This window comes from Oryx dammah, unplaced genomic scaffold (assembly GCF_014754425.2).
Source record: "Oryx dammah isolate SB20612 unplaced genomic scaffold, SCBI_Odam_1.1 HiC_scaffold_27, whole genome shotgun sequence".
In the NCBI taxonomy this organism is placed as follows: domain Eukaryota; kingdom Metazoa; phylum Chordata; class Mammalia; order Artiodactyla; family Bovidae; genus Oryx; species Oryx dammah.
This window is the reverse complement of record NW_024070211.1, coordinates 6938953-6950929: the sequence shown is the minus strand read 5'-3', so window position 1 is coordinate 6950929 and position 11977 is coordinate 6938953.

Here is an 11977-nt window from a genome sequence, read left to right as displayed (position 1 = left end):
ACCTTGTAGCTTTCTTCTTCCAGTTTCTATATGGACTGCTTATAGCCTTATGTTTCTGTTTAAAAAGAAAAAAGAAAAGTAGAAGTTGGGCACCTGCCAAGTCTCCTTAATGCAGAGCAAGAACGTAATCCCTTTGGTTCTTCTGTTCCTCACTTCTAGTCCCATTCTTGTGAGTTGACCAAGTGGCATCAGTGGTAAAGAACCCACCTGCCAATGCAGGAGACATAAGAGACGCAGGTGTGACCCCTGGGTTGGGAAGATGCCCTGGAGAAGGGATTGGCTACCCACTCCAGTATTTTTGGACTTCCCTAGTGACTCAGATGGTAAAGAATCCACCTGGAATACGGGAGACCTGGGCTTGATCCCTGAGTTGGAAAGATTCTCTGGAGGAGGGCATGGCAACCCACTCCAGTATTCTTGTCTGAAGAATCCCATGGACAGAGGAGCCTGGCGGGCTACAGTCCATTGGGGTCGCAAAGAGTCCGACACGACTGAGCAACTAAATGCAGCACAGCACTTAACACGTGCGTGCATCCACTCAGTCTCTTTAATTGTTGTAGATCTAATAGTTTTCTCTCTTTTATTTACAAGATGTATTTGGAAATCCTTAGCCTATATTTACAGAAAATTTGTTTTTCTCAAGCATATATGAAACATTTACAGATGTGACTACCAAAGAAGCAATATCATAAGGATTATATCATATGTCTGTAACATAATTAAAGGACCATAAAAACTTGAAGGAAAAACTAATATGTTAAGAAATTTAAAACACTTTTAAATACTTATTGATAAGGAAAGCACAAGAAAATTAGAAAGCACTTAGAATAATAATGGAAATGCTATGCAGTGAAACTTGTGAAATGTAGCTTTTAAGAAAAATTGCTTTAGGGAGGGTTCCAGGAAGATGGAAAAGAGGAAGCACCAAGAATCTCTTTCCCCACCTAGAAAACAATTGTACTGGCAGAATCTGTCTGATGTAACTATTTTGAAACTCTGGAGGCTACTGAAGGCTTGCAACTTCCAGAGGAATACATGGATGGTAAATTATGGTTAATTCTGGTCAGTTTCAGCTACCCATCCCTCATCCCTAATCAATGAGTACACAGCTGTGCATGTGTTCCTGGAACAACTTGCATATAGTCTATGGGTTCAAGGTGGGCAAAAGGACTGTCAGGGATTTGTGCTCTTTTGGTGGGGGGGTGGGGGTGTGTGGCGATTTGTGCTCTTAACTGCTGCTTTTGATCACAGAGGTATAGGCGAGAGGTCCACAAACCATTGTTGTACCTTCCCCATTGTTGCAAACCCCTCCTCCAATAGCTAAAGTAACTTACAGTGGACTTACAGGGTTGGTGCTCATTCCCCACCCCCAGTTCATTTTTTCCTCCTTCTGGGAGCTAGACATTAAAGGTTAGGAAATCCAACAACTGCTTATATGGGAGATATTAGAAAGTGACCATGTCTGCCCGTGGAAAGAGCCGGGAAAGGCCTGAGAAGACCTTAAGTTTACACCTTTGACTTATCCTTGGCACAGAGACAACCTACAACAATCAAAAAGGGGGAAAAGACAATGAACAAAAACAGTAACGACAACAACAAAATAGCAAACCCGGGGAAGGAGGAGAATCTGGATTTCCAGAGTTGCCACAATGTTAGATTCAAATGTCCAGTTTTCAGCAACAACAAAAATCCCAAGACATACAAAGAAACATGAAGGTATGACCCATTCAAAAGAAAAAAGTAAATCAACAGAAACTTGCTGGAAAAAACCTGATGGCAGATATACCAGACAAAGACTTAAAAAGAACTGTTTTTAAAATGCTCAAATAGCTAAAGGAAAACGCAGAGAAAGTAAAGAAAATGATGTATGTGTGAAATGAATATATCAGTAAAAGGAACATGTAACAAAAATTCTGGAGCTGAAAAGTAAAATACGGAAATGAAAATTTCACTAAAGGAATTCAAGGGCAGATTTGATCAGGCAGAAGAAAGAACAGCAGTAGGACAGTGGAAATTACTGAGTCTGAGGAATAGAAACAAAAAAGATAGAAAAAAAATACCATCTATTTGGCCATGAATTAGTCTCAATAGATTTTTTAAATATACATTTTTCAGAGTATCTTCTATGACCACGACTAAAAGAAATTGTGGGGCTTCCCAGGTGGCTCAGTGATAAAGAATCTGTTGGCCAGTGCTGGAGCCACAGGAGACTCCGGTTTGATTCCTGGGAAGGGAAGATCCCCTGAAGGAGTGCCGGGGTCCAGCCCCGGTGGACCCAGGGAATTCGAAGCGTGGACGGAGTTGGCGAGGAAAACTTATTTATTTATTTATATAAGATTAGATTAAGAAACAAGAGTATAGTAGGAAAATTAAGTGGGGAAAGAGGGCTGATTAACTTGGGTTACGTGGAAAACCAATAAAGTTCCAGACAAGAAGCTTGCACCATCTACGTTAGGCCGCCGGCGCCCGTTTGAATATCGGAAAATGCCCCGCCTTGGGCGCTCTCTCTTACAGATCTTAAAAGCCGGGACAAGTAAGTAGACATAGTGAGCCTCCACGCCCCAGATGGGAATTCAGCCTGAAATTAGAGTAAAGAGGAGACGCGGGGGAAACCAGTCCAGCGACTGGCTCTCCTTCTATTGTCCTTCAAGGCCTTTTATACTTTTGATTATACATAGAGATCAATGAGTAATACAAAATTATGTAGCCTTAGCAGCCCAGACTCTTTCTGTATATCTTTTTGTATACAAAAGGTCTCAGGTGATTTACATTATCTTCTGGCCAAGAGGCTGGCTAACACTTTTTGGCTCTCTTCCTTAATGAATGTTAATTTCGTTTCCCCTAAGTGTTTTTCTTTAGTCTGCATCTCCTTAAAGCACTGAAGTTACATCTCTATAGAACAAAGGTGCAGTGAGTTATAACAAAGAAGGTGCTTAACTCAAAGATCTAATGTTGCTAATACCAGGTCTACTACTTGTTTTTCTATATACCAACTATATCTAAAAATAAAGGATATGAAAATTTGGCAGCAAGTATTGGCTCAACAAATGAAACGTTCAATCAGTCCTATTCTAATGATTTTGACTCCTCGGAAGCCCCTACATTCCTAGGATGTTTTAAGCTTCCTGTGCCACCTGCGGTCAGGAGGCCTCAAACAATCACATAAGCAGCTGTAGGAGTCCCGCAGGCAGGCTAGAAAGCCATCAGAGGGGGTTTTGGATTGAAACACTCTTTCAAATGCAGAAGACTAAAGCCCTGAATTGACTTTTTCCAGAGAATGTCAGAAGAGTGGAAAAGCAGGCAGATTCTTATTTTGGGGGTACACGCTCAGGAAATGCCAGGGGGAAAACCTGAGATCTGACTGGACCCTGCTCATCAGATCTCTGCCGCATGACATTGTCACGGGTGGAATTCCTCACGCTGGCTTCTGGCAAAGGAGGAAATGGCAACCAACCCCAGTATTCTTGCCTGGAAAATTCTATGGACAGAGGAGCCTGTGTTATGCCCAAGTCGCGAAATCTCCCAATGACCACCAGGGAGCCGATATCCGATGCAAAAGCAAGAGAGTTTTTATTAACAAGCTTGAGCTGGGGCTCCCACCGATACCGAGGCAGCAGCTATAGGGCAAAGCCCTGAGCGCTGGGTTACATTGCTTATATAGGGTATTCTCACAAGAAAAATTCGAAAAACGGGAGTCTCTGGGTCTGATTGGTCACCTTCTGGTGAAGGGTTAGGTGTTGAGTTCTGATTGGTTCTCGTTTCCTGGGCTGGCCACGGGTGCTGATTGGTTCCCATTTCCTGGGCTTGATTCAAATTTCCCAGGCTGGGCCAAGGGTTCTGATTGGTTCACAGGTGGTGGGGTGAGGTCAGGGGATTTCCAAAGGCTCTGGGATTTCCAAAGGCTCTTTTCTGGAACCTTACAAAATCGAGTAGCTTAGATCCTTCACCTGGTGGGCCACAGTCCATGGGGTCGCAAAGAGTTGGACACAACTGAATGACTAAGCACGCACGCAAATGAAGTTCAGTATTAATAACAGGAAAAACTGAAAATTTCACAAAATTGTGGAAATTAAACAATGTAACTCTATCAAAGAGATCACAAAGAAAATTAGAAAATACTTAGACATGAATGAAAACAAAAACAACATACCAAAACTTACGGGGCCCAGAAAAAGCAGTGCTGAGTAGGAAATTTATTGGTATAAACACATTCCAAAAAAAGAAGAAAGATTTCAAATCAACAGCCTAACTGTAGAACTTTGGCCACCTCATTCGAAGAGTTGACTCATTGGAAAAGACTCTGATGCTGGGAGGGACGACCCAGGATGAGATGGCTGGATGGCATCACAGACTTGATGGACGTGAGTCTGAGTGAACTCCGGGAGATGGTGATGGACAGGGAGGCCTGGCATGCTGTGGTCCACGGGGTCACAAAGAGTCGGACACGACTGAGTGACTGAACTGAACTGTAGAACAGAAGGAAACAGAAAAACAACAAACTAAAACCAGTTAGCAGAAAGAAGGAAACAAAGATTAGAGCAGAGATAAACAAAGTAAAAAATATAAAAACAATAGAGAAAATCAACAAAACCAAAAATTAATTCTTTTTAAAGAAATCAAATAATCTTGTAGCCAAGTGTACTCAGACTTGGTGAAGACCCAAATTACTAAAATTAGAAATGAAAGTGGGGACATTAGTACCAATTCTACAGAAGAATTATAAGAACTACGAACAACTGAATGCCAGCAAATAGGATAACCTAGATGAATGTGGACAAATTCCCAGAAACACAAAATCTACCAAGACTAAATAATGAAGAAATAGAAAAATGTGAATATCATATGAACCTTTAAGTTGTAAACCAGGAGTGAGATGGGATGCCAAGTACCACTGTTAATATTCAGTGTTGTTTGGGTTGGAAGGTCCTAATAGATGCAGTTAAACAACTTAAGAAAAAAACAAAAAACAGAGATCTAAGAATCAGAAAAAATGAAACCACACAATCATTGTTCTTGGACGATGTGACTGTTCACATAGCAAACTTCAAAGAATATATACAAATAAATCATTAGAATTAGGTAAATTCTCTGGTGACCCAGTGTTTAGGACTTGTCGCTTTCACTCTGGGGACCCAGGTTCTACCCCTGATAGGGGAACTAAGATCCCACAAGCTGTGTTCAGTTCAGTTCAGTCACTCAGCTGTGTCCAACTCTTTGTGACCTCATGGACCACAGCACACCAGGCCTCCCTGACAATCACCAACTCCCAGAGTTTACTCAAACTCATATCCATTGAGTTGGTGATGGCATCCCACCATCTGATCCTCTGTCGTCCCCTTCTCCTCCTGCCTTCAATCTTTCCCAGCATCAGGGTCTTTTCCAATGAGTCAGTTCTTTGCATCAGGTGGCTAAATTATTGGAGTTTCAACTTCAGCATCAGTCTTTCCAATGAATATTCAGGACTGATTTCCTTTAGGATGGACTGGTTGGATCTCCTTGCAGTCCAAGGGACTCTCAAGAGTCTTCTCCAACACCACAGTTCAAAAGCATCAATTCTTCGGCACTCAGCTTTCTTTAGAGTCCAACTCCCACATCCATACATGGCTACTGGATTTTTCCAGTTTTGGGTTTTCCATAGCTTTGACTAGACGGACCTCTGTTGGCAAAGTAACGTCTCTGCTTTTTAATATGCTGTCTAGGTTGGTCATAACTTTGCTTCCAAGGAACAAGTGTCTTTTAATTTCTTGGCTGCAGTCACTATCTGCAGTGATTTTGGAGCCCCCCCAAAATAGTCTCTCACTGTTTCCCATCTATTTTCCATGAAGTGGTGGGACCAGATGCCATGATCTTAGTTTCCTGAATGTTGAGTTTTAAGTCAACTTTATCACTTTCCTCATTCACTTTCATCAAGAGGCTCTTTAGTTCTTTTTACTTTCTGCCATAAGGGTGGTGTCATCTGCATATCTGAGATTATTGATATTTCTCCCAGCAGTCTTGATTCCAGCTTGTGCTTCATCCAGCCCAGCGTTTCTCATGATGTACTCTGCATATAAGTTAAATAAGCAGGGTGACAATATACAGCTTTGATGTACTCCTTTCCTGATTGGGAACCAAGCTGTGGGATGTGGCCGAAAAAAAGTGATTAGAATGAATAAGATAGATCATTGGTTCCATCAGTAAAAAACAATTGCACATCTACAGTACAAAAACTAGAAAACAATGAAAAATATCTGTTTACCTTAACAGATACAAAATATTACCTAAAACAAAATTTACAAAAGTACTGCAAGAGACTCAACAGCCGGAGCTCCAACTTTGGCCTCTTAAGTTTTCAACCACCATTTTCCCAGGAAGACGATGGAGGGGCAAAAAGATGGCTCCAGGTGGCCCCTGGGACCTTTTGGACTCTTTGGCACCATGGTCTCCCTGACGGTATGGAAGGTCCCCAGTAAACCATGATGGGAGAATCTGAGAACAGATACAATTCCTAGCAAAGTCACGGCCACAGGTGTGTCCTCTACGTGTAAATTTTCCAGTAGATACTGAACCTCTGGAATGCTTGGGGGAGCATGATTCCAGGATGATTCTAATGAAGATGAATAGACCCAAATTCTAAAAATTTCATCCCAAAGAAGGGTTCCAACTCTGTCTACAGGATTGCATGCAATGTGATGAGTAAATCTGAGATGTTGGACTTGATTCCAGGATAGTTCCAATGGAGACCAGAAGATCCAACTCCACACCAACTTGAGCTCCAGACTGTCTCCAACTCTAGATCGCATCTCCCCCTCACCCTGCCATGTAAAAAAAAAAAAATGTTCTGGATCTTAATTGCAGCATGCAGGATCTTTTTTTTTTTTTTTTTTTTCGGCAGCATATGTGATCTTTATAGAATGTGGGATCTAGTTCCCTGACCAAGAATCAAACCAGGCCCCCTGCATTGGGAACTTGGGAGTCTTAGCCACTGGTCCACCAGGGAAGTCCCTAGATCAATCCTAAAGTCTGGAGTAAATCCACGCTGTAGGACAGGATTCCAGGTTTCAGAAATGGTTACAATGGAGATGAGTAGATCCAACTTCTTACAAAATAGAGATCTGAGGTGTACTGTTTCCTTTCAGTGGAAGAGCTCAGGGGAGTCACAGGCCAAGATGGTTTGCTGTGCAACCACATGGATGGGCCCCCTTACAAAATGGAGGCTCAAGGTGTGTTCCCAACTCTCAGACCTTCCGGATTGTGTCAGATGTCCTTAATAAGTCCACTATGCAGGATCCTTCTCAGTGGAGAGGAGTAAGTTGAACTCCTTGGGTCTGTCTTCAATTCAAACATCTCAAATAACTCAATGCTGAGATTACCAGGCCAGGCCAGGCCAGGACAGTTTGCAGCAAAGAATGAATTAAACCCCTTACAAGATTGTGGCCCAAGGCATTTCTGGAGGTCAGTTCCTTCGAGAGGCCAGTTCCTCCCATCTGCCATCTAGTCCTAAACTGACAAATTATTTTTTCACTGTGTTTATCTAAGAAAGCTGATAAAAGTGACTCCCACAGCCTGTTAATGGGCTGGGAATATTCTGATAGTAGGCGATCCTGCCATGGTGGCCACCAAGGGACATTCGGTGCAGCTGGTCAGGGAACTAGGATCCCACATGCTGCACATCCAAAAATAATAAAATAATATTTTATATAATTGGAAGCATACAATATTTGTCCTTTGGTATCTTATTTGTTTCACTTAGCATAATATTTACAAGATTTACCCATGTTGTAGCATGTATCAAAATTTTATTCCTTTTTAAGTTTGAATAACCTAGACTATAAAGAATCCACCTGCAATATGGGAGCCCTGGGTTCAATCCCTGGGTTAGGAAGATCCTCCAGAGGAGGGCATGGCAACTCAATCCAATATTCTTGCCTGGAAAATCTCCATGGAGAGAGGAGCCTGGCAGGCTACAGTCCATGGGGTCGCAAAAAGTCATACACGACTGAGCAACTAAGCAGAGCAGAGAGAACATTCTATTGGGCTTCCCTGGTAGCTCAGTGGTAAAGAACCCGCCTGCCAATGCTGGAGATGGAAGAGATGCAGGTTCAATCCCTGGGTTGGGAAGATCCCCTGGAGGAGGGCATGGCAACCCACTCCAGTACTCTTGTCTGGAGAATCCCATGGACAGGGGAACCTGGCAGGCTACAGTCCACAGGGCCGCAAAGAGTCAGACACGACTGAAGCTACTTAGCACTCATTCAGCACACACAACATTCTATTATATGTATATACCACATTTTCTTTATCCATCCATCAGTTTTTATCTATTTATTTTTGGCTGCACTGGGTGTTCGTTGCTGTGTGCAGGCTTTCTCTAGTTGCAGCAAGTGGGGGCTACTCTCTAGCTGCAATCTGTGGACTTCTCACTGTGGTGGTTTCTCTTGTTGAGGAGCACAGACCCCAGTGCCCGTGGCCTTCAGTAGTTGTGGGGCACTGGCTTACTCACCCCGCAGCATTTGGAATCCTCCCAGACCAGGGATAGAACCTGTGTTGGCAGGTGGACTCTTAACCACTGGACCACCAGGGAGATCCTATCCATCCATCAGTTGATGGACATTTGAATTGTTTACACCTTCAGAATATTGTAAATAACTGCTAAGAACATTGATGAACAGGTTTTCTCTTTGAATTCCTACTTTTCAGTTCTCTTGGATATATACCTAAGATTGGAATTACTGGATCATATGTTAATTTTATGTTTTACTTTTGAGGAACTGCCAAACTGTCTTGCATAGAAGCTGCACCTTTTATAATACAGTGCCACTAGTCATGTAATGAAGGTTCCAATTTCTCCACATCCCTGCCAACATTTATTATCTGTCCATTTTATGATAGCCACCCTAGTGGATGTAAAGATTCTTTTATTTTCAAGCTACTTTTAAAAGCTGTAATAGTCTAGGGAACCCATTTCAACAAAGTTTTCAGATTTATTGTCCATAAACGTGTATATTACAGAATGCAATGTCTTTCATTGTGTCCTCTAGTTTTATTCATGCTTTTTGTCGTGTGACCAATGTGGTCACATAATGATGTCAGTTTTATGGTCTCAAAGAGCCAGTTTTCTTTTCTTGTTTTTTTAATTGGATGATCCTCTCTCATTGTAATATTTTCCCTACGTCATTCAAACTTCTACCTTCTATTTTGTCCTTCATTCTACTTAGAGTTTTCCAGTTGTTCTTTTTCGTACATCTTGAATTAAGATTCTTTCTCACTCATTTCCCACAAACACTCCTTCTAGAACTCTGGTTGAAATGAGGCTTTTTGAAATATTGCTTAATAGTACAAAATCTGTAAGAGATTTGACAGTACAGCATGGTATTGCCCTGTGGCTTATGTACCATAAATAAGGAATCTATAGAAACTACTATATATAAAATAGATAATAAATACCTACTGTATAGCACAGGGAACTCAATACTCTGTAATGACCTATATGGGAAACGAATCTAAAAAAAGTTGGTAGATGTATCTATATTACTGATTCACTTTGCTGTATACCTGAAACTAACGCAACATTGTAAATCAACTATACGCCAACAAAATTTATAAAAATTTAAAAAGTGATAAAAAATAAAATGATTCCACTGCAGGAATCTAGTGACCCTAGACAGATTCTCATACATTTGCTAGTATTACTCTTAGGGTAAATATTTAATGCTAACCGTGGACTTGGTATTATGTACCCCACAGTGAATAGCCAGTTAAAAGTCTTTGGTCCATTTTGAGTTAATTTCTGTATATGGCGTCAGGAAAGAATTCAACTTCATTTTTTTGCATGTGGTTATCCAACCTTCTCAGCAAAATTTGTTGAAAAGACTCTTCTTTTCCCATTGAATGGTTTTGGCATTCTTGTTGAAAATTTTCTATCATATATGCAAGGGCTAATTTCTGAGCTTTCTAACCCCTTCCATTGGTCTGTATGTCATTTATGCCAGTACCACGTTTTAATTAATACAGTAAGCTTTGAAATCAGGAATATGTGAGTCTTTCAACTTAGTTCTTCTTTTAAAGAACGTGTTGGCTGTTTTTAATAGTGAAAGATCTATTTCTATAGAGCAAATTTCAGCTAATGAAATCAGAAATTTTCCCAATGTGTTCACTATATAATTAGAAATTACATTTTATTGATTCATTATTCAGCAATCAATTTGTATTTGTATTGTTAAGTTATATGTAAAATGAAATGAATTAAAATATTTGAAGTGCTTAAAAAAAAAAATAAAGAACGTGTTGGCTGTTCTGGGTCCTTGAGATTCCTTATGAATTGTTGTTATTGTTGTTCAGTCTCTCAGTCGTGTCTGACTCTGCAACCCCATGGACTACAACACACCAGGCTTCCCTGTCCTTCACTGTCTCCCAGAGTTTGCTCAAGCTTATTCTAATAAATCAATAATGCTATACAACCATCTCATCCTCTGTCATCCCCTTCTTCTGCCCTCAATCTTTCCCAGCATCACAATCTTTTCCAATGAGTCAGCTCTTCCCATCAGATAGCCAAAGTATTGGAGCTTCAGCTTCAGCATTAGTCCTTCCAATGAATATTCAGTGTTAATTTCCTTTAATATTGACTGGTTTGATCTCCTTGCTGTCCAAGGAGATTTATGAATTGTAGGATTTTTTTTTTTTCTATTTCTGCCAAAATCATCACTGGGATTTAAATAGGGATTGCAGTGAATCTGTGTATCACCTTTGGGTAGTGTTAACACCATGACAATATTAAATCTTCCAGTTCATGAACACAGATATCTTTTCATTTATTTATGTCTTCTTCAATTTCAGCAATGATTTGTAGTTTTCAGTGTACAGGTCTTGAAAGTCATATTTATTTTAAATGCCGTCTAGTACTTTGGAGTCTCAGACAGTAAAGAATCTGCCTGCAATGCAGGAGACCTAGGTTTGATCCCTGGGTGGGGAAGATCCCCTGGAGAAGGGAATGACTACCCACTCCAGTATTCTTGACTGGAGAATTCCATGGATAGAGGAGCCTGGCAGACTACAGTCCTTGGGGTCGAAAAGAGTCAGACAGGCCTGAGTGACTAACACTTTTCACTTTCAGCCCTCTAGCTGCAGGCTTGAGGATTCTGTCAGCTCTCTAGCTGCTATGATGGAGGAAATTTGGGGGGCTGTGGAAGCATAAAAAAACACTTATCATGTCTTGTTTTCTCCTTAGCTAAAATCTGAGTCCCTTGAAAACAAGGACAGTGACTTCTCTGCCTCTCCCAAGAATGCCAGTCAGTGAACGTACTCACCCACCCAGTAGCCTCAGTGCCTGTTTGCACAATGTGTGTCTTCCTGCTTAAAATCCTTCGAATGCGTTGCTATTAAGACAGCTGTTATTAAGGAGTTAGCCAAAGCCCTGTGATACAGTCCCTGCCAATATCTCCCATCTGAGCAGGAAGACCTCTTCTCTCTGCCTGCTCTCTAGGCATTCTGGCCTTCTTTTCATCTTTCTAAAACAATGTTTTCAAACATTTCTAATTGCAGCGTACAGTAACAAATGTATTTTACAGTGCAACCCAGTTTGTTTTGTAATAACAAACAGAAGCTTTGTAAAGCATTACTTAGCTTTCCTGCTTATACAAGGGACTCTGATATTTTCTGTTTCTTTTAAAAAGTACCCACTAAATTGATATTATTTTGAAAAACACCGCTCTTACGCATTCAGTTTCTTTGCCTCGGGGCCTTTGCATACACTGTACTCTATCTGAAAAGCTTTTCCCGTATCCTCTTTACCTGGGTAAAGTTTACTTACTCTTTAAGGTATGTAATCAAAGGATGCTTCTCTCTCCGGAGTCGACCGCCTGCATTTAAGTCCTTAAGACCGGGATGAATGAGTTAATACATGCAAATAACTCAGAACAGCGCATGGCAAAATAGTAATGCTTGGTCTCATTACTGCAGAAGCTGTAATTCTACAGCTATAAGTGTGATTGTTCACATC